The sequence below is a fragment of the Polypterus senegalus genome, chromosome 9, assembly GCF_016835505.1.
Source record: "Polypterus senegalus isolate Bchr_013 chromosome 9, ASM1683550v1, whole genome shotgun sequence".
Lineage (NCBI taxonomy): Eukaryota > Metazoa > Chordata > Cladistia > Polypteriformes > Polypteridae > Polypterus > Polypterus senegalus.
Genome location: NC_053162.1, coordinates 180,240,929 through 180,262,195, shown reverse-complemented (window position 1 = coordinate 180,262,195; position 21,267 = coordinate 180,240,929). Strand labels below are relative to the sequence as shown.

General features: G+C 41.6%; 1 protein-coding gene across 3 annotated transcripts in view; it reads left to right on the top strand.

The window, feature by feature from the left end:
* The first annotated feature begins 2,756 nt into the window (after positions 1–2,756).
* Positions 2,757–21,267, top strand: part of mapkap1 (MAPK associated protein 1) — a 453,244-nt gene continuing 434,733 nt past the window's right edge. For 2 of the 3 annotated variants that reach the window (XM_039764445.1, XM_039764443.1), the window contains exon 1: positions 2,757–2,986. The gene's annotated coding sequence lies outside the window, so the exon portion shown is untranslated. The remainder of the gene's footprint in view (positions 2,987–21,267) is intronic. The other variant, XM_039764446.1, reaches the window with a different exon arrangement.

Here is a 21,267-nt window from a genome sequence, read left to right as displayed (position 1 = left end):
CAAAGCACATCGTTCACTACGTAAAATAAGGAAATACATTGATAATACAAGCAAAAAAAGGGGTTAAAGTGAAACTTCTTGTCAATGTTAAATATCTAGGTTACATTTCTTACACTAGGACCGAGGAACAGGACACTCGATGCCCTTAGGGTGTACTCATACTGGCAATTCGTTCTGAGGCCGAGCACGTTTGTCCGTACGTAACACTGCAAAGTCATTGCTTCTTGAATACCTGCACAGACAATCATTTCAGGGCGGTATAATACTATGAAATACTCACCTGTTCTTCATCTCTTTAGCCCTGGGGTCCCCAACTCCTGGAGGGCCCCAGTGGCTGCAGGTTTTCATTCTCACCCTCTTCTTAATTAGTGACCAGTTTTGGCGGCTAATTAACTTCTTTTCAATTCATTTTAATTGACTTGTTTTTTAAGATCTGTTCCCCTGAATTTCTTCATCGTTCTTCTGAACTGCTTCATTTGTTTCCTTAAATGGCACCCAGACAGAAATGTAATGTGAAGTGAGTGAGCCAACAGAAGACCAATTAAGTCAAGGCCTCAAACTCCCGCCAATTTCACTCCAACCAGTTGCTTAATTAGGCTCTGATTCTTGTTGTTAATTAAACCCGTTCTTTAATTCCATGGCTTGCTGCTGCTGTCATTGTGCAAAAGCAGACGTTTCTGAAATTGTGTAGATGCCACATGGGCTGGACAGGCATCTGGGCCAGGAGAGGGGATGGTTCCTTACCCAGATGGGGGACTCATAATAGACAGATAAGAATCCCGGCCAGGGAGGAAGAAGGGATCAGTCCCGGAAGGAAGGACCAAAAGAGAAAAATGGACAGCCCACTGAGAGAGAAAGACGTCTGGAGGCTTTTTATTCCTCCAGCACGTTAGATGGCAGCAGCCCCGGATGTCGGTGCCCAGTTGGGAACCTGCAAGGCATGCTGGGAGATGTAGTCGGACAGAGCAGACCTGCTGGAGTCCCTGGGGGCCACGAGAGGGCGCTGCAAGGAGACAAGCGCCCTGTTATAACGGACTTCCTTGTGATTTGAAAGTGCTTCCACTGGGCAATCACCCTGGCACCAGAAGTACTCCTGGGTCTGTAATAATGGGGACGGAGTTGGGAGGTAGAGAGGCAACACTTGACTGGAGGAGGGCAGTGCGCTGGTGAGAGAGTTATTGTGAGGAGAGGAAAAACCTGTGTGTTGTGCTTATTGTAACATATTTAAGGTATTCTGGTTAATAAACCAACCTTTATTTGAACCCAGGACTGTGCTTGTGTGTTCGTGTTGGGGTTTGGGCCATTGGCGCCCTGGTTTCCATCACAACTGGTAAAATGTTTTGGGGACCTGAGCAGATCCTCATTCCTACGACCGCCATCTTTCTTTATTTTCAGATATGGTATGATGGACACAGTTTGCTAGTCATGTTTAGGCTCATTTTGTATCTCATTATTGTTTGGCATCTAATTAAGGATAAAAAGGAAACAATTAAGGGATCTTCACGAGCAAGTCAATTAAAATTAATTCAAAAGAAGTTAATTAGGAGCAAGTACAGGTCACTCATTAAGAAAAGGGTTGGAATGAAACCTACAGCCACTGCGGCCCTCCAGGACCGGAGCTCGGGACCCCTGCTTTAGCGCATGTCACATGGGCACATTTGAAACGAAGCACCTCTGAGTGATGGTGGGCAACTCAGTCTTTATTAGATTAGATTAGATATATAAACTTTATGAATCCCATGGGGAGAATTCAAATGCATACAGTTGCAGAAACCTAAAAAACAAGAATACAGACTCACAGGACAGATAATATGGCCAATCAATCAATCAATCAATCAATAAAAATAAACTTAATGAGAACATCAATTGGAAGCATTGAATTGTTTAACAGCAGTAGGCAGAAAAGACCCCCAGAAGTGCATCTTAGTACATTGTGATAGAATTAGCCTGTGTTTAAAAATGCTCAGGGATTTTTCATGATGGTATCCAATTCTGCCACCATTCTCTTTTCCTCCACAGCTTCCAGTGTATCCTGGGTCTACCCTGTGATGGTGCAGGCTTTCCTGGTAAGTTTGTTCAGGAATTGTGCTTTTTTGTGCTCAGGTTGCTTTCCCAGGAGACTGCAGAATAGAACACCACACTAGCAGAAATAGATGAGAAGTCAATACAAGCACTATTGCCATATCAAGTACATCTACTTATATTCAGAATAGAACAATATAAAATACCCTGTTTAAAAGTCTGTGTCATCAGTAATTTTGGAAGTTTCGTATAATGGCATATCGACAAAATTTTAATTTGAGTTATAGTTATTTTGCCTGTTTTTGGAACCACCTCCTCCTACTTTTGGAATAAAATACACTATAACTTAAATAAAAGATTACTGTGATGCAGGACAATACGTCACGAGGACTCCAAACCACGCGACAAGCACGTTACATGCACACTGGGCCAACCCCGGGCGCAGTTGGCTCCGCCCTCTCTCGGTAGCTGGCGCTCTCGAACTGGCGCGCAAAACGTTTTGCTCAATGAAGTTGCAACTCTTTCCTCGGGTGGACGTCTGGATTGACAGCTAATCAACCAATGAAAGGAATGAGCGTTAATATCCCGCCTCCAACTTTGCCACCCTTCAGCTCCCACCGCCCTCACAAAGAGTTCTTTAGTCTCATTGGTTGCACTCCGTGTCAATCAAATTGAAGCAGCGTTTTCATTGTTTGAAATGCACGCCGGTTAATGTGGTTGGCTTACGCTTCCCTACCTGTCCGTTCGAAGGCGAGGGGTTTGCACTTCCGCTGTCATCGCGAACCATTAGTAAAAAAGAGAGTGGCGATGAAAAAAGCAGGAAATGGACCCACTGTGGAGTTTGTGACTGGGAAGTGCTGAGTTGTTGTTGTGGTCGTATACGCGGGTGGACTTGAAGAGCTATGCCCAGCTGATACAGACGTGGCGGTGCTGTCTCTCCGGCTCTGGCAAGGCGGGCGTGAAGGTAGGTTTTTAGCTCGGATCACCACTGGACTCCCCCAGCGTCACCTGAGGCAGGCCGGGGTTAAAGTGTGAGCTTAGGAGGCTTGACTGGCGGTAGACGTACGGTTTAACGGCGCCGTGCAGGTTGGGAGCCAAGTGAGGCCCAACTATGGAAACGTAAGGTGAGGAGCCACCGTTGAACTCCGCCCAAGCAAACGAGGGACGATCGGACTGCAGCTGAACCAGGAAAAGGGAGCTCAAGTGGAGCTCCAAGATGCCAGCGCAGACGGTGCTTTTTGGAGTATCCAATTGGGTGGGCTTGGAGATGAATAAAGCATTGACTATTAGGACCTGAAAAAATGAGCCCCGAGCTGCAGTAGATTGTGGATTTTTCACAAGTCACTGGGCAAAACCAGGGTGATGGTCTGCCAAAAAAAAAACAGATGTTAGGGAATCGAGAATAGCCCCAGGATTCGTGACGTGACTCTTGAAGAATAACACAATTCTGTTTGTAAGAGTTAACTAGGATAATGCACTAAAAGACCAACTGTATAATGCGTTTTTATTCAGACACGGCTGTTACGGTTCCAAAAAGAGATCAAAGTTCAACTAAAAGCAGTTTTTAAATGATATTAAATAATCTCTAGATGCACTGGAACAGAGTGGGCAATGCCTTTAAAGATGAACTCAGTCATTTTAATTAGTCAAGTGATAGACCCTGGTGACCTCTTCGTCCTGTTGTTACCCAAGCTTATGGAGAACTTTATTGTTTCCATATCAAACTTTACTTGGCATATCCGTTCCTGACACTCAACCGGTTAAGCCAAATAGTCATAATTGAGCTCAGCTTCACTTCACTTCATCTCTTGCTGTCAAACGTGCTTGATGTAGACCAATGTTTTAAATGGACCCGTGCCCCACGTATTGTTGGACACCACATAGGTCATCAGCTTAAATGGAATTAGCCATTGCTTTAATTTTTTTAGGGAGCTGCTGATTGCAAATTTTCGTTCTGCACCCAAAGTGACTGCATACTGAGCAACTGAAATGACACAAGTTCACTTATGAGCAGACAACAAGCTGTTGTACACTGCAGTCTTCATTAAGAAAGCTAACGAACATGGACAAGTTATCATATTCCATGTAACATCATCACCTACTCTGAAATCTTTGATTACACAACTATCTCACAAATTAATAAAAAAAAAAATAACCTGAGCCACCAAACAGGACTGTTAAAAGAACAAGCAACCCATATTTTCTGAGGTGTTTAGTGGCCTTTGTGCGTTGTCTGTGGTGTGATAATACTAAACGACAGCATGAAGCCTGGGTAAATGGGGGCTGCAGACTTTTATAATAGTGATCTTAATGTAATGCCAGATGGGCATTTATTTATTTTATTTTTCATAATTCTGTTTCGTTAGATGAGCGTGCTTGTATTAAACACACTGGGTACCACGGACTGATAGAACATTTCCAGTAGCTTGCTTCACACATCAAAAGACTTGAGTCTCCTTACCAAGGGAAGTCTCCTTTGGCCTTTCTTATACGGTGTCACTGCGCTGTCAGACCAGTCCAGCTTGTTGTTTATATGGACCCCTAGGTACTTGCAGCTCTGCACCACTTTCATGTCCTCCCCCTAGATGGTGACCGGTCTCAGAGGCTCCTTGGAATGCATAAAGTCCACCACCAGCTCTTTTGTTGAGTTGCAAATTGTTATCTCTGCACCACAAGGCAACGTCCTTCATGACCTCCCTCTTCTCTGACTCGTCTCCATTACACTGGTCTACAAAAAAATATTTTTTGTTTGCTTCTGGGAACTTCAGAGCATCTCTTTATTAAGTTTCTTTTTACACTGATTTCATATACGCTAGCACGTCAGGTTTTTTGAAATACACATCATTGACGTTTTGACACTTTTGAATGTTAATATGATATATCAACACAATATCTGGAATTTGGACCCTGTCCCACCAGAATTGCTTTGATGTGTTTATGCTGAATACAAACCAGAAGATGATACCAGAGACACGTTAAAGGATATTTATGTCAGTTTACCTCGATATAAAAGTGAGGTCAGCGTTCCCAAAAACGTTGGAGGCACTCGCTTTTGCGCTTGTACTGCACATTCGTCTCTCTTTGCGAGAGCCAACAGTAGTTACCCATCATGTTCGGAGTGAATTTTTCCCGATTTCAGTTTTCCATCACCTTTATATCTTGATGAAATCTTTCCCAATTCTTATCTCTGACATTGCTTAGATTTGGTGGAAAAAAGTCAAGATGAGAATGTAAAAAATGCATCTTCAGTGACATTCTGGCTTCCGTAAGCTAATATACTTTCAGCACATTCTCCACAAGCTCAGCATAATTCTCTGCTCTGTGACTGTCAAGAAAATTCTGGACAACCTGCATGAATGAGGGTGCTGATTCAGTTGGCTTCAGTTTCCTTTTGAGCTCATTATCGAGCATCAGTTCACATATTTCAGGGCCAACAAAAATACCTTCCTTAATTTTGGCTTCACTTTTCTTGAGGCCAAACTTATTTCTTAAATGCTGAAACACATTGCCTTTATTGTCCAGTCACCCTAGTTGTCCAAGACATGGAACATCCATCCATCCATCCATCCATTTTCTAACCCGCTGAATCCGAATACAGGGTCACGGGGGTCTGCTGGAGCCAATCCCAGCCAACACAGGGCACAAGGCAGGAACCAATCCTGGGCAGGGTGCCAACCCACCGCAGGACACACACAAACACACCCACACACCAAGCACACACTAGGGCCAATTTAGAATCGCCAATCCACCTAACCTGCATGTCTTTGGATTGTGGGAGGAAAACGGAGCGCCCGGAGGAAACCCACGTAGACAGGGAGGACCCGGGAAGCGAGCTCGGGTCTCCTAACTGCGAGGCAGCAGTGCTACCACTGCGCCACCGTGCCGCCCATGGAACATCATAACTAAAAAAAATAGACGTGCTGGACGAAAACGGTTTTCAGATTTGGATTCGGCAAGTGAAATTTACTAAAGTACATGTGAAAGAATCCCAGTAGCAAAATGCTTGTTGACCAGTGTTATTAATGCAGCCTATGATGGACAAGTCATCTGAAAGTTTCTGTAGATGGCAAGCACTGGTGTTATGCTGGAAAGCTGTGGTGTAGAGCAGGGGTCCTCAATCACGGTCCTGGAGGCAGTGGCTGCAGGTTTTTGCTCCAACCCAGTTGCTTAATAAAAAGCACTTATTGCTAAAGTAACACTTCTGCTTCACTTTAGTGATTTTGAGCCCTTATTGCTTAATTTTGTCTTAAACAGCTATTTGAATTGCTCCTTATTATCAATAACATGCAAATGACAAGAGAGAGCAGCATTTCTCCATTTAGCTTATTTACATTTACACCTGTGTGTATTTATCTGCACTATTGGGTTTAATTAAATACTTGGAAGAAAAATGAAGAGAAAAAAGTGAAGGACTGAGAATTACTTTAGCCTTCAAATCATTTGCATGATAGAAAGGGAAAGAAAATCTAGGATATGAGAATGAGCTGACATAGCAGAGTTAATTTAATTTCATAGCTTGTTAGTGCTTTATTGGCAAGAATTGCTTTCTAATTAAGCAACCGGGTCAGAACAAAAACCTGCAGCCACTGCGGCTCTCCAGGACCGGGATTGAGGACCCCTGGCGTAGAGGGATGAACATGAAGGGAGACTGGACAGTTCCCCGAGGTGCTCCAGTACCGATATTAAGAGGATGAGTAGGAGAAGGTGGAGCATTGGGCTCATTGACCAAGAGCGGTGAAAGAAGGGAGAGTGTAATATTCTCATGAGTGGGGCACCATACGTGATGATCGGGTTCATTTCAAATATTTTTGCATGTCTTCCTTGCATTTTGAGGACCTGTTGCTTCATTTTCAGCCCTTCGTTTATCCTTCTGGCACCCTTGTAAGCAGCGTCACCATTTTGGATGCATGGCTGCTGTGTCTGGCGCGATGCATGATTAGAAAAATTTCTACTTTGCGCCGGGGTGTGTCTCCGAAGCTGACGTCATTTTTGCTGCGTGGTGCTCGGTAAAGTATAAACCACGCTTTAGTAGTAAAACTGCTATCAAAAAGGATGTTGTTCCTTATCATCATCTTTGTTAGTTCACCTGTTAATATGCTGATATTGCAATATATTGCTATGCAATTAAAGTGTTTTTTTACTTTGCCGTAATCTTAATAAATTCATTTGTAATGTTACAAAACCAGTGTCTAGTGTCAGACTGAAGAGAGTAACAAACCTTCCTGTAGGTGAGTGTTTGAGTTTTTTTTTGTGCCAAGTAAATGAGGACTACAGAAGTCTGTGTGCTCTTAAGCTATTGTCAGTTGGTGGTGTTTTTTAGGATTCTTTTGTTTCTTCAGCTGAGCGTACTTATCCATCCATTATCCAACCCGCTGCATCCAAACACAGGGTCACGGGGGGTCTCTGCTGGAGCCAATCCCAGCCAACACAGGGCACAAGGCAGGAACCAATCCCGGGCAGGGTGCCAACACACCGCAGGGGGGACACAAACACACCAAGCACACACTAGGGCCAATTTAGAATCGCCAATCCACCTAACCTGCATGTCTTTGGACTGTGGGAGGAAATCCATGCAGACACGGCGACAACATGCAAACTCTATGCAACGAGGAGCCGGGACGCGAACCCGGGGCTCCTAACTGTGAGGCAGCGCTACCACTGCGCCACCGTGCCGCCCTTGAGCGTACTTATATTAAATCTAATGCTTTTGTCACTTATTTGGCCACATCCTGCTAATAGCAGCTTGCACTGCAATGCATATTTGGTGGACTGGCGTGATGCTGGTTAATCGAGTTTGGTTCAGACTGTTACGTGATGCTGTGGTTCTTTGTTTATTGGAAGAAGCAGCTTATGCAAATGATTGGTGGGTTAAATTAAGCTTTAAAATACACCATTCAGTGTCAACATAGCCTGCTTGTACTCGTACTCCACAAATAAGTTGATCTGATGAACTCCAACAGCATTACAAAACTTATAAGTCGCTTATTATGGGTTATACTTCAGTTATTGTCCATATTTTGTAGGACTGGGTTCTTGCTTTATGAATTTTGCAGTACTGGTTAGACTGAAAATTAGTTGAACACATGTAAATAATAGGGGGCTCTGACCCTGCTCACTTCGTTCGCCAACCCCCGGGCGGGCGCTACACGCAAGTCACTTTGCGGCTCTGCCACGCGCATATGGGGAAGCGAATGTACAATTTAAACAGATTGTTATTTTCATGGAAATTGTTACATATCCATAATAGACCTAACCTTTTTACATCACAGCAAATAATTAACCATAGTAAAAAATAGTAAAACGTAATAAATTGAAAGAAAATTATGGTTGCTTGTGTACAAAACGGACGGCAGTGAAACCTCCCTCATGAAGCCCAACACTAGAATGGGTAGGGGGAAACCTTATGCAACCTGAATAGCTAGACATTGGCCTCAAAATTGAAACGTAATAATAAGTTCTAATCGAACGTCTGAATTTCTACAATATTCCAATTTCTGTAAATGTCTGTATTTTTTTTTACCCCTATAAATACAGTCCTATGAAAAAGTTAGGGAACCCTTCTCAGCCTGTATAATAATTGACTCTCCTTTCAACAGTAAAGATAACAGTGGTGTGTCTTTCATTTCCTGGGAACATCGGAGTACTGCAGTGTTTTTTGGACAAAGATTTTTAGTGACGCAGTATTTAGTTTTGTATTAAGTGAAATCATATGTGAAAAACTGGCTGTGCACAAATGTGGGTCCCCTTGTCACTTTGCTGATTTGAATGCCTGTCACTGCTCAATGCTGATTACTTGGTTGGATGAGCTTGTTAAGCCTTGAACTTCATAGACAGGAGTGTCCAATCATTAGTGGTCAAAGGTATTTAAGGTGGTCAGTCACAAGTTGTGCTTCCTTCCCTTTGACTCTCCTCTGAAGAGTGACAGACAGCATGGGATCCGCAAAGCAACTGTCAAAACATCTGAAAACAAAGATTGTTGAGTCTCCTGGTTTAGAGGGACGGCTACAAAAAGTCATGTCAGAGGTTCAAACTGTCAGTTTCAACTGTAAGGAATGGAATCAGGAAATGGAAGGCCACAGGCACAGTTGCTGTTAAACCAACTCAGCAGGTCTGGCAGGCCAAGAAAAATACAGGAGTGGCACATGCAGAGGATTGTGAGAATGGCTACAGACAACACACAGATCACCTCCACAGACCTGCAAGAACATCTCGCTGCAGATGGTGTATCTGTACATCGTTCTACAATTCAGCGCAATTTGCAGAAAGAACATCTGTATAGCAGGGTGATGAGATAGAAGCCCTTTCTGCACTCACGCCACAAACAGAGTCGCTTGTTGTATCAAATGCTTATTTAGGCAAGCCAGATTCATTTTGGAAAAAAATGTTATGGACTGATGAGACACAAATGGAGTTATCTGGTCAGAACAAAAAGTGCTTTGCATGGCGGAAGAAGAACACTGCATCCCAAGAAAAACACTTGCTACCTCCTGGCAAATTTGGTGGAGGTTCCATCATGCTGTGGGGCTGTGTGGCTAGTTCAAAGACTGGGGCCCTTGTTAAAGTCGAGGGTCGGATGAATTCAACCCAATATCACCAACTCTTCAGGATAATGTTCAAGCATCAGTCACAAAGTTGAAGTTATGCAGGGATTGGATATTCCAACAAGACAATGACCCAAAACACAGTTCGAAATCTACAAAGACATTAATGCAGAGGGAGAAGTACAATGTTCTGGAATGGCCGTCACAGTCCCCTGACTTGAATATCATCAAAAATCTAAGGGATGATTTGAAGCAGGCTGTCCATCAAATTGATCTGAACTGGAGAGATTTTGTAATGAAGAATGGTCAACAACACCTCCATCCGGAATCCAGACACTCATCAACGGCTATAGGAGGACAGCGTCTGGAGGCTCAAAGGAGCAAAAGGAAGCTCAACTAAGTATTGATGTCATATCTCTGTTGGGGAATCCACATTTATGCACCTGTCTAATTTTGTTATGATGCATATTGCATATTTTCCGTTAATGCAATAACCTTAATGTCACTGCTGAAATACTACTGTTTCCATAAGGCATGTCAGATATTAAAAGGAAGTTGCTACTTTGAAAGCTCAGACAATGAGAAACAAAATCCAAAAATTTAAGAGGGGTTCCCAAACTTTTTCATATGACTGTATGTTATGAATTCGTCAAAACACTTCTGTTTTCCTTTGTCATGCCGTCTGTGTACCAAATTGTGTTTCATGCTGCGTTAGTCATTCGTTACATTCTACGTTTTCGTTCTGTTTAGCTTTGAAATTAACACGCAAATACTTTTTAAACTTACACTTTTACTGTTGCACTTCAGTAAAAACAATATTTTGAATGAACTTTTCGTCAATCTTGCAAAGAATTTTGATTCGGTGTTTGGAGTTGCATCGTGACATCGCAACGTATAACTGCCCGTGAGTGAATTTCATTTCTTTCTCTCTAATAAATAAACCGACTTTTTCGAATGTTTGTCCCTGTGATTTGTTAATTGTCATAGCAAAAGCTATTCTAACCGGAAACTGTAAACGTTTTAATATGAATGGCATATCAAGATCTCTTTTGGTGTCTGTTATCCACCAAAGATGTACTACATTACCTTTCTTGTCGCCTGTTAAACTTTTACATGTCAGAATTGTTCGACCAATTTTGAATGCAACTAATCTTGTCCTATTGCATAGCCCATCACTCAGACAGAAATTAAGCAATAACATTATGATTCTTACTTCTTTCAACAGCAATTTGGCCAGTTGGGAGACCGGATGGTGTTAATGGTTATAGATATTCTACGGGATGTTGTAAGTTGATGTTTTCATCTTCCACAGCACCACCACCAACTATTTCAACATAGTCTATTGATATGCATTTAACCAATTTGATCATAAAAAATTATAAGAGGTCCCTGTGAGCCAGATAATATCTGATAGATACATGGCTGGATGAATATTAAGTTGTTCTTATCTTGCACTTTGGTGTCTCACAAGAAGTGGTTTGGCTTTAAGCAAGTAAATCGGTCATCTGAGCTAAAATGTAAGCTAAGTCGATGTAGCCCTCTAGATTTATACAATTACTGAGATCAAAGTGATATTTTGGAAAAATCGGGAGTGGTCTCCTCTCAACTTTTTCGTGGATATTCGAGAAGTAAAGCGCAAGACTGATTATATTTTATAATATTTACATTAAAGAACCGTCAACAACAAATCAAATTAATAATATATTGAACAATTATTGTTAAAGTAATGTTGGAAAAAAATCTGACTCTGCAGCTGCATGAATAAAAAAGTACCATTTCCGTTGAGCGGAAATATCTTAAAAGTTGATAGAAGTCTACGTTTTCTATCTAATACTTGCAAAATGTTGTTGACCTAAGTGAAACTGTACTCAAGTTATCGTGTTTACATACACAGACATAATTCCAAAAATGGTATTTTTGGACTCAGGGAGGTCTAAAATGAATCTTGAATTTTTAGTTGACTCTCTTCGCTCACCACCCCCTTGGCCCCCCACATTGTAAAATGGGAGGCTAAACGCACCTCAAGGAGATGTGACCGCTCCTCCGAAACCCCTCTTAAACGGTGATACAATGGGAATCAACAGTTGTTTTTTTCTTTTTACCTCCTCTTTGCTTTGTTCAGCTGCTGGCTTGCTGCTGCTCCTGTGCGGTGTGATCTGCATTTCGTATGGCGCTTCGAACGTTTTAAAGTCACTGCTTTGTCTGTCTTCTCCCCCAGACATCCTCAAATACTATTCAATCTCTTTTTGCTGTTCCGTTATTTCACCCGGTAATATTTTCCATTTGTTTGCGCTAATGCGATCTTTTACTCTCATTTTTTGAGACTTTTGAATTTTTCAACTTCCATTATCTCTAACCTGCTCTGCATGCGTATCACGGGACTTGCTTCCAAAGGTTGTAAGTATGATGTGACTTGACCATCTCGCGGGACGTGAAAGTGTGTCTCTGTCTCTCTTCAAAAGATCACATCTCCTTCCAAGTTTTTTTTTTTTTTTTAATAATTGAGATTTTATTATAACTTGTATATAAGAAAGTAAAAAGACAACATTTTATCCTTTTATTTGGTATCCCTGAAGCTTTATTGACTTGGTGTTTGACTGCGATGATTAAATATACCTTTTTATTGAGTAATGTATTTGAATATCTACTTATTTTTATCACAGTCTTCAAACCTTATTTTTTGACTATTTTCACAGCCCTACGTCACTTAGGTTCCCTTTCTCTAGTTGTCTCTAATAGTCTGAGGCCATTCATTGTGTAAAATATGTAAAAGCAGAGTAGATTAGAAAAAGGTCAAAAACTTTCTTCTTCTTATATTAGAGGTTTAGATTGTTTTAGGAAGTTGGTAAAAGATGTGATTCTTCATTGCGTTTTTTTTTTAAATTTTGTTCCTTATTTGATAGAAATGTGAGAGTTATAACTACACTAAAAATAGATTGTCCATTAATATTTAGTATAAGGGTTTTATCTATATACCAATCAATTTTGCCAGAAGCATGCAGAATTCTCTAACCTCACTTACAATCTCATCGTTGTAACCTCTCTGTGTAACATGACACCCAAGCAAAGTGCAGGAACACAAACTCTGTGAATAAAGGTAATTTGTCTGTGATTGGATATGGTGTGCAAAATATGATCTCATCTTGGGACAGTAATGCTGAGGTAGAGTTTTAGACAAAGATGGAGAGGGCAGTCCTCTCAAAAGCTCTTTCCATTAGTGCATGTGAGCATTTGAATCTAGTTATTGTTGAGGTTGTTTTGTGGTCTACTATGTCACTGATTTTTATTTTCTTTTTACATGTTGATCTACTAGGCTTCGGCCTCACTTAGCACCTGAAAATGGCAGGGACGATCACAATGGTTCTCAAACTATATTTGACTGCAGGTGTTTGTTCCCACCAACTACTGTTTTTAATGGAATTCCCAGCCTATTTAAAGAAAAGTCAAGCAAAATGACACCTTTTATTAGCTAACTAAAAAGACAGCAACATGCAAGCTTTCGAGGCAACTGAGGCCCGGGGGTTGGCTATCGTTCAATATTATATTGCATATTTCTAAGGTTTGAACTTGACGTATTTTTGGCAGACGTCAAAAAATACTGACTTAAGATTAGGCGTTAGGGTTGCAGTTGCTGCCCCAGTTAGTGAGGTTAAGGTTAGAATTTTTGATAGGAATTTGTGACAAGACTTCTCCTTGTCCTATCCATCCATCCATTTTCTAACCCGCTGAATCCGAATACAGGGTCACGGGGGGTCTGCTGGAGCCAATCCCAGCCAACACAGGGCACAAGGCAGGAACCAATCCTGGGCAGGGTTCCAACCCACCGCAGGACACGCACAAACACACCAAGCACACACTAGGGCCAATTTAGAATCGCCAATCCACCTAACCTGCATGTCTTTGGATTGTGGGAGGAAACCCACGCAAACACGGTGAGAACATGCAAACTCCACGCAGGGAGGACCTGGGAAGCGAACCCGTGTCTCCTAACTGCGAGGCCTCCTTGTCCTAATAAGACTGAATATAGTTTTTTTGTGATGGGCCCTATACAAGTTATCTCCATAGCTTATCTCATCTTATCGTTATCTTTTTAGTTAGCCAATAAAAGGTGTCATTTTGCTTGACTTTTCTCTACATTCATAATGGCTAACACGGTACAACACCCTAGTACTACAGCCTATTTAAGAAAGTTATTACCGTATATACTCGCGTTTAAGTTCTTCCGTGTATAAGTCAGGGCTTGATTTTACCGTATGATTTCCGGCATTTTATAATGTCGGTCATATAAGTCGAATGCGGAAAACTCACGCTATTGGTCCAAGAGATTATGATATGCTAACGCCCACCTGAGAGATTAACCACGGAGCACATGGCCTTTTGTTTTTCTATGTATTGCGCCTACGTGACCACACGGTAATACCCAAAATATTCCGAAGTGACATTTGCACTGTTTTGTGTTTTTTTTTGTATCTCACATCCTCGTACACCTTTATCGTAAGAGCATCCTTTGTCTGCAATGGAGCGTTCGATCAGAAGAAAATATCAAGTTCAAAGTTTGTCATGTTCCCTGTACAGTGAAATTTTTTCTTTGCTGTCCACACCAAAAGCCAATGGTTAACAAACCAATGTATAAAGATAAACATAGATAATAAGTAACAGAGGCAGCATAAAGTATAAACACAGAATAGAATTTCTGTCCCCCCTGGCCATTGAACCTTACTCTTATTCGATGTTAATTAATGTTGATTTATTTTATTTTATAAGTTGTGTCTTTCATTTTTCTATTCTTTAATATGTAAAGCACTTTGAGCTACTGTTTGTATGAAAATGTGCTATAGAAATAAATGTTGTTGTTGTAGAAGTATAAAGTGTAATGTGCAGGTAGGTGTGTGATAGACAATTCAAATACAGTTGTGTGAGGTCGATGGAATGAGGTGATCCATGGTTATAAACTCCAGTCAGTTATTTAGGAGTCTAATGGCCTTGGGAAAGAGAGTTCTTTAGCCTGGAAGTCCTGCATTGTTTTTCAATTCTTTATTGTCATGTTTACAAGTGCAATGAAATGCTTACTTGCATGAGCCCCTGCAGACAGTGAACATTGACAAAAATAAAAAAACTCGCACAATAAATAAATGAATATGAATGAGTAAATAAATAAAACCAGAATCCTAGGAATAAACAAAGACAGTGGCAGAAGTATATGTGCAGGTAGCAGTGGAGGTGACACAAGGTTACCGATTGTTCATGAGTCTGATATGCAGTTGAGTAGAAACTGTTCCTGAAATTGGAGGTGCGCATCTGTTTCCTGCAGAGGCATTAGCTCTCTTGGAAAATTTGTTCTTTTAATATTGTGGCTTATTAAATAATTAAACAATATCATAATATACCAGAAAAGGCGATATCCCTCCCATAGTGATTACGGCGGTACAAGAATCACATGAGACAAAATATCTTTTAGCTTACATTTACTGACGTTTTACGCGGTTACAGACGGGGAGGCATATGGACAGACTTTTATCCAGGTGGGAATCTGGATCAACACAGTCAGCCATTTTCTCCGTCCCTACGCTGGGAGGTTTTCCAACACCTTGTGTCGGCACAGCCTCGAAGGGTCTGGCCACTGTCCAGACCTTTTATAATGTCTTGCTTCATTTGCTGGTCTTCTCTGTCTCCAAACAAGGGCTGAATTCCTCTTCCCCAAAATACAGACATATCATAGTGCTTACATGCCGATTCTCATTCTCCCAATAAGGAAAGAAGATTTGTGCTGATAGAGGACAGAAATACCCTAACCTGTGTTTAAGCTGACTATACAAGCCTCCAGTTGTCTTAGGCTATCTAATCCAATGCTTGGCTAGCAATTCTAACTGCTGAGCCCGTGTGTGCCACAGTTAACATGCACGTGTGAATAAAACTCATAACAGTATTGTCCAGATATAGTGACATAAAAAAACATGTAGTATAACAGCATCTGAATGGACTTTAGTCGCTTCCCAGATGGTAGGAGGGTGAAAAGTGACAGTGCAGGGTGGCTGGGGTCCCTCCTGTTACGGTTCCTGAGACAGCGTGTAGTGTGGATACCATGGATCGCAGGGAACACTGTGGCCATGATCTGCTGTGCTGTGTTCACCACATGCTGCAGAGCTCTGCAGTCCTGAACTGAGCAGTTGGTGTACCAGGATTTGATGCATCCTATCAGGATGGATTCCACAGTATACCTGTAGAATCTGCACAGGGTTCTGGGGGACATCTGGGCTTTACTCCGTCTCCCGAGGAAGTCGAAGTAGGCGTTGTTGGCCTTTCTTGACTTTTCATACTTCTATACCTCCTGCCTGAGGGTAGAAGTGTGAACAGTTCGTGTTGGGGGGGTTTCCCTGAGGATCGAGGCAGTTCTCCTTCGGAATGTACAGTTGTAGATGCTCTGCAAGAGGGCAGTCGGATCCCGGTGATTTTTCAGCAGTCTTTACCACTCTCTGCTGGCGTTTGCGGTCCATAGCAGTAGTGTTGCCGTACTACACAGTGACGCGGCGGGTCAAGATGCTCTGAACAATGCAGCTGTAAAAGTTGCCGAGGATCTTAGTCGACATACCAAACTTCCTCAGCCTCCGCAGAAAGTCCAGCCGCTGTTGAGCCCTCATGACCAGCTGTGTGGTGTTAAGTGTCCAAGTGAGGTCCTCACTGATGTAGACGCCCAGGTATTTGAAGCTGCTCACCCTCTCCACTTCAAGCCCTCAGATGAACAGTGGCCGGTGAGGTCTCCTCTCCTTCCTCATGTCCACTATCACCTCTTTCGTCTTGTCTGTGTTGAGGGTGAGGTTGTTGTCCTAGTTTTAAAGCTAGTTTTAAATTAAAAGTCATTATAAGGAATTGGTAACTGTGCTGCTGCAACAAAATTTGATGTGCGTGAGAAACTGGTGCGAGATTGGAGAAAGGAAAAAGATGGTTTAAAAAAAAAAAATTAAGTGTCTCATTTTTGAACGGGCGTATAAGTCGGGGTCTGATTTTTATGATCGTTTTTTTGGGTTTCAAGACCCGACTTATACATGAGTATATACGGTATTTCCTCATTGTTTTTGGCCCCATGTAAAAATTTCAGCATTCAGTCGTTTGGGCTGCAAGAGGCTGCTCTGCTTGGATTCAACAAAGTTATGCAGAAAAAAAGGGAAAGAAGACATAGCAACACCAGAGAAAGTCCACAGAAGGGTGACTAGGCTGATTCAGGGAATATGAGGCATGACTTGTGCGCATAGATTGAAGGAGTTGAACCTTTTCCATTTGACCGTGTGGTATGAGTAAACTCCTATCTTACTGAGCCAGTCAAGATATGACATACGAGAAAACTCCTATCCCAGGATACCACTGCTGTAGACACAGGCAGCTTAGTCTTCGTTATCTGCTATAGTGCTGCCATCTAGTGGATAGCCTCAATTTTTTTTTTTGGTTTTGCGGTAGCAGCTTGTGGAAAATGTATTCTTCTTCCTCCTCATCTTTTCCCACTTCTATGTGGGGTTGCTGTTCTTAGTCCTGTACCTCCACCTCATTCAAGCCCTGTTCCTTCAGATCTTTTACTTTACCCACCCATCTCCACTTTGGCCTCCCTCACCTTTTCTCCCCCTGTACTTCCATTCCCCTCACTCTTTAGCCCACATATTCATTTTCTCTATGCATCACATATCCATTTCACTTTAACTTTCTTGCACATTCTTAGATATGAGGAGTGTTCAATAATTTATCTACCTCAGTAGGAAAGGAAAGAGTTTCCAAAAAATTTTTGTTTTATTTTTCAATCTAGTCCCCTTATAGCTCCATACACGTCATCCACTTTTCCTACAATGACTTCAACCCCTTTCAACAAAAAACAAAAAAATCTTCTGTTTGACCTTCAAACCAGGACGTCACAGCTGCCTTGACGTCTTCATGACTTGAAAAAACCGCTGTCCACGGAGAGAGTTCTTCAAAACTCGGAACAGGGAGCCAGGTCAGAACTGTAGGGGGTAGATGGTTCAGCTGCTGGGACCCACATTCTCGGATGGCAGCCTGTGATTGACGTGACATGTGAACTGGCGCATTGTTGTGAAGAAACTTACTTGATTCGCACGAGGACTCTCCTGACATCCTGTCTCTAGGAATGTTAGACTCACACTGAGCCCACAACTGTGCTTGAGTAACCTTGAGACATGTCACAACATTCCCAGACTTGTTTCAACATGTTTGCTGCTTTCTTTCATGCTCAGGTAGATAAATTATTTAATACCTTTCGTCTTCCCCCCCCTCTTTTGTTATTCCTTTGATTGTCTCATTTCTTTGTCTGTCCTTTTTTTTTTTTTTTGTAACTTCATACGTCCATCTCAACACTCCCATTTCTGCCACATCTAAGTTCTTCTTATGAGCTCCCTTTACTGCCCATGTCTTAACTCCATATGTTCTTGCTGGTCATACCACTGTCAAGCAAATACTGTAAATTTGATGCAAGTTGAATATTTTGATGATAATAACCGTGATCAACATAGTGACAATCATTTGGAATACAGTGCGTGGAATGTGTAGGCTGTGGTACTGATGCGGATAGTTGCCCTGAAGGTGCTTCTTCATCACAAGGTGTACGACTTGTCACGACTGTCAGCCCAGCACAACGTGAACGTGCTACCGCTCACCGACTCCAGACAGTCGGCAACTAACAAATCTGTTGTGTGCAGCAAGTGCGGACATGGCAAAGAAACGTGTTGTATTTGCGGCACTCTGCGTGGTGCCATGCTTTCTAGGACTCTCATTCAAATGGAGACTTTTAGGCATGTTGCTGGTGAAAATAAAATAATTATCAGTTTCTTTACATTGTTAATAGTTACTGTTGATCTTTGCGTTGTAACGCATTTTTTTTTAAATAATACTATGGGGTCCGCCCCCTGCTCGCTTCGCTTGTCAACCCCCGGGCAGGTGCCACATGCTAGGAAGTGGATGAACAATTTAAACAAATTATTTTCATAGGAATTGTTACATATGCACAATAGATCTATTTTACATTACAGCAAGTAATCGACCATATTAAAAATTGTAAAACATAATAAATTGAAAGAATATTATGTTTCATGTTGCGTTAGAGGTATTCATTGCGTCCTACGTTTTCGTTCTGTTTGGCTTTGAAATTAACATGCAAATACTTTTTAAACTAACACTTTTACTGTAAAACTTCAGTAAAAACAATGTATGGAATTAACTTTTCGTCAATATCACATTGAATTGTGATTCTGTGTTTGGACTTTCATTGTGACAACACAACAAATAACTGCCTGTGAGTGAATTTCGTTTCTATCTCTCTAATAAATAAACCGAATTTTTCGAATGTTTGTCCCTGTGATTTGTTAATTGTCATAGCAAAAGCTATTCTAATGGGAAACTGTAAATGTTTTAGTACGAATGGCATGTCAAGATCTCATTTGTTGTCTCATGTTATCCCCTGAAGATGTACTACATTACCTTTCTTCTCGCCTGTTAAACTTTTACATGTCAGAATTGTTCGACCAATCTTGAATACAACTAATTTTGTCCTACTGCATAGCCCATCACTCAGACATAAATTATGCAATAACATTACGATACGTCCTTCTTTCCACAGTAATTCGGATGGTGGAAGACCGGATGGTGTTAACGGTTGTAGATATTCTTTGTGATATTGTAAGTTGATGTTTTCATCTTCCGCACCATCACCACCAACTGTTTCAGCAGAGTCTGTTGATACGCATTTAACCAATTTGCTGTGGAACCGATCGACAGTTTTTGCGTTAATTTGTTTGACTTCATCGTTTCTCTGTGCTAGGATTGCCCGTGTACCCATTTCTTCTTTTGATAGCCCTTCAGGATGAAATTCTTCATTAAGATTTGACCATAATACTTCTACTTTTATTGGTAACTTAAAGGAAAACGTAAAAATTTATAAGAACTGAGAGCGCAGGAACTGAGTCTGACAAAAGCATTCACGCAAATGAGAGGTGAGAGGACCATGGGTGTGGGCTGTTAACCAGAAATGGTTGAGAGGAGGGCGGTACCCACTCTGCCAAGCTGAAAAAAATCTGCTGGCAATAGTCTCATCAAGAATTTTTTATAATAGGTTTTTTTAGTACAGAGCAGAATTCAACAGTAGATGATATCACATAATACGATTTGGATTTGTTCAGAGTCCTGGAGACGTCAAAAGGGTTACAACAGTTTGGCTGTTATCTCAGCAAAAGGTGTAGACTACTTTGATTAATCATAAATTGTGTATGCGTAATGATTCCTTAACATATTTTTTTGCCATTGTTAATTTGTTCTATGTGATGACTAAAATATTAAACTGCATACTTTTCCATATAAGCTGAGGTGTTGTAAAACCTTTGACCAGTAGCGTACATTGGTGATGGATTTTAAAATAAGAACTGGCAGTGACATCAACATCTTCAGGTTGGTGACAGCTGCTTTGGTGTGGGGATTTTAAGATGCAAATGGTAGCTACAGGTACAGATTTTTGTATCTTGTGAAGAATGGGGAAACATAGAGTGAGAGAAAACTTTAAGGATAATATACAGATGATAAATGAAAGTGGAATTTACTTGTGGCCCATCTTGACAGCACACTCTCAAAGTTCAACGGTAAAGGGCAGAGAAATGGCAAAGGAATGAAGTATTGCTTTGTTATATAACAAGAATAGGAACTAATCAGGAACCATCAGAGCCTGGGCTCTTATTAAATGTATGAAGAATGTCCTCTTGTTCACTGCCTTTCCAGAGTGTCCGAATGGCCAAGGTCGAAAGTTGGGCCAGGCACGTTGAGGGGGGAAAAAAAAGCGTAGTGCATGAATAGGAATGTAGAAGTAATGCGTGCATTTTCCTCTTGACCTGCAGTTGAGAAATTAATTAATTCTTTCAATGAGCATTCTGAGGATGGTTGTCTTTTGTATTTAAATGCATGGCTTTGCTGGTTTCCATGGAGTAAAGGTGTGGTGATATGCAGTACTGGTGACATAGTACTCTGGTTGCCCTCTTTGGTTTTTATGCCTTTTTTTTTTTTTTCTTTTTATATTCTGTGACCTGAGACGAGGACTGGACTCCTTTGGTACTGTGTCTCCCTGAAAAATCCTTGAGTACCGTTGGTTTGACTTTGTGTTGCTCATGGACTCCTGAATGAGGCACATTACCTGAATTGTGAGGGAGCGTCAGTCATGGCACTATGGCCATGTGGCGCATTTCCCCGAGGGTGACCAAGCTTGTAAGATCCTCAGTGGCTGGACCAGGCCAAGGCGTCGCCCACTTAACACCTGGCTGTGGCAGATAGAGGGTCATTTCCGGAGCGTGGGACAGGACCACGTGTCTGCTCGGGGGGTAGCCAACCGGGATCCCGAGTTGTTTCATCGTACCAGTGCATGCTACCCATCTTGACTTGGCTTAACTCTAAATTGAATGGGCCTTGTTGATACATTGGCATTACATTGAGGGTAGGTTCCTGCTTTGTGCTGGAGGGTGCTGCCAAAGGGTGTTAAAGCCATCATCACATTTAGATGTGTATTAGTGTTATGGCTGGGGGATACATTATGCTCGATGCATCATGGCGTTTTCTAAGTGGGATGTTGTAAACCACCATATCACTCTAAGTATAAATTGTCGGCCATTTCCTTTTATTTATATTTATATATATATATATATATATAAACTCTTCTTCACCCATTCCACCC